Raw genomic sequence first — 2500 nt, 5'->3', positions numbered from 1 at the left:
TCAGACTACATGCAAAAAAGAAAAAACTTCAAAATGAAAATATAATGGATTATCATTGAAAAATGTTTCAAATTCAGTGATATTTCATTCATGTTTTTAAGGTAGTTTATAATGAGAAAGAATGCACCTCGAAAGCTAAAGCAAACGCCCACCCTAGAGTAAGATTTAATAAAGACATTACTTTAAGTCATAAAAGCATTTTTAAAAGTTATCTTTTAGAATATATGGGCTGGATAATGTCTTAACCTTCAGGCATTGTTTTCAATAAGCTTTTAAAAGAACTAGACATAACACTTTGAATAGGTCTGCTATTATTTTTAAATTATGTCAGTTTTCATACACAGTTATTATTAAGAAGACAAGTTTTATTTTGTTTTTACCACCAGAGCAATTAAATGCCTATGAAAGTCCCCAGATTAGCCTATTTTACAGGTTACTTTAAATAAATGCAGTCTTCAGGATAGCCCTTTTCTTCCTTTAATGTATTTGCAAGAAAAATCATACCAGTGGAGGGCCATAATATTCCTACAGACTCCCTTAAGTACCAGTTCTAAGCATTTATAGCTAGGTTCTATATTGTTTGAGAATCCAGTAGATTACATTGATAAAGGCAAGTAAAAATAACAATTGAAAATGAACATCTCAGTCGAGTACTAATAGACAAAAGGTTCTGAAGGGATATGCAAAGAAGTGACTTTCTTTTTCTTCAAAGCTTTGATTAGATCTTGAATAAACAGAAAACAGAGTGAAATCATGGCTATACTTTATGGTACTCTGGAGGCATTTTATGATGAGGTCTATAAGGTGTGTTTATAACCTGGATTTGAAGTTTACTTTGTTCTACACAGTTTGTTTATGCAAACTATAAACAATAGTAAATACAAAAAGATATGTCCTTTAGATGACTTAGAAACTTTAGTCGCGTATTGCATGTTTGTGGAGTGCCTTCTAAAAGTGATTTGCCACAGTGGGTATACTAGACATCTCTATAAGACCCTAGAATATAACTTTCCTTCAAGAAGGTATGTAATAATTTTTAAAATAAACATGTAAAAATCCTTGTAAATGTCTCTACCCTTGTTTATGATTAACTATATCAACATAGATACTTAGGGTTACTGAATTTTGTTGTCCTTCTGGGAGTATATTTAAGGATAGGCCTTGAAGTTCATTAAGGATTAGTGTCATTTCTGTAAAATTAATGCAGTTATTGCTTTTAAGTCTCACACAGTCAATGTATTTGAGAAATAAAAAACATGGAGAAAATATTCAAATTCTTAAGTGAAAAACTGAGGTAATTTTACAAATTTATCTTTACACAGTGTTACATGTAAGTTTTGCACAGAAAAGAATGAAATTACTTACGAATACAGTGTACCAATCATCGTGGGCCCAGATCTCTTATTTAGAGATATAATTTAGGAGGCAGGGGATAATGTAAACAAAGTAAAATTGTGGGCCATGAACTTCTGGCAGAATATGGACTGTTTTGGGAACAGCGTGTTTATCTTCATTTCTATGACTTTTTGCACTCTTAGAAAGGTGAGCAGTTTGGCTCAGTCGTGTTCTTAGGAGAAACAGTGGGTATTTTGGAATACATCATAACAAATACTTAATGATAAATGGATTGGCGGAGTAAAAAGAGATTGATAGACTGTAACTAGTGTGTTTTCATAGCATTTAATTCACTAATAGTGAAATATTTCTGAATATCTTTATAGTTTCAAATATGTAAATAATGGATATGTTCATGGTAGCCATGTTTTTGTTAGTAGCTCTGCTGCTTTATATTCATTGAAAAATTAGTAACCAAAAACACCTTCTCCTTCTGAATTACCCTCTCCTTTATTTTTTTCCTAATCTTCTAAAATTAGTACTAACTACTAGAATGTATAATATCTGGAGGTAGCATATTTCAAATGTTGTTTTAGATGAACTACATTGAAAAATTATTCTGCATTAGATGTAGAATTTTATTTTGATATTAGGTTTGCAGAATTAATTGTTTGTGTCACGGAGGTCAAAATAGTTGCTAAAAAACTTGATTGCTTTACGGGGTAGATTCGAGCTTGCATTTTGAGCATTCATTAAGTCAGATAATCTTTCTGAAGGTTTTAGGAGGTTGTACTGCTTCGAAGGTGTGTCGGGTGATGGTGTGTAAAAACATCTGGCCAGTGCTTCCTTACTGTCAGTTCTTTTACCCCTATTCATTCAGAACAGTCTTTAAGTAACCATTTACATGGTAGAATCCACTTTTTTTAATTATTATTTTCAAAATGAAATTGAAAATAGTGGCACTTAATTTGTTTCTCAAAAGCATAGCATTTGGCGTTTAAAAAATAACACTATTACCTGTGATTTATAATTTTACTTGATTTTTAAGATCTTTAAGCCTGATAATTTGATCAAAGAGGTGTAAAATCTTTAAAAAGATTGCTTATGTGTTAAAAAAATAAACAGCCATGCTAACTCCAGCGTTTAATCACATCTGGTCTCATTC

The 2500-nt window shown here is 31.3% G+C and overlaps 1 protein-coding gene across 9 annotated transcripts in view; it reads left to right on the top strand.

Moving 5' to 3' along the window:
• Positions 1 to 2500, top strand: part of FOXP2 (forkhead box P2) — a 636455-nt gene that overhangs the window by 354276 nt on the left and 279679 nt on the right. The window lies entirely within an intron of this gene.

The sequence above is a fragment of the Elephas maximus genome, chromosome 8 (assembly GCF_024166365.1).
Source record: "Elephas maximus indicus isolate mEleMax1 chromosome 8, mEleMax1 primary haplotype, whole genome shotgun sequence".
Taxonomy (NCBI): domain Eukaryota; kingdom Metazoa; phylum Chordata; class Mammalia; order Proboscidea; family Elephantidae; genus Elephas; species Elephas maximus.
The sequence above is the reverse complement of the archived record's forward strand: the minus strand, read 5'-3'. Positions and strand labels throughout refer to the sequence as shown.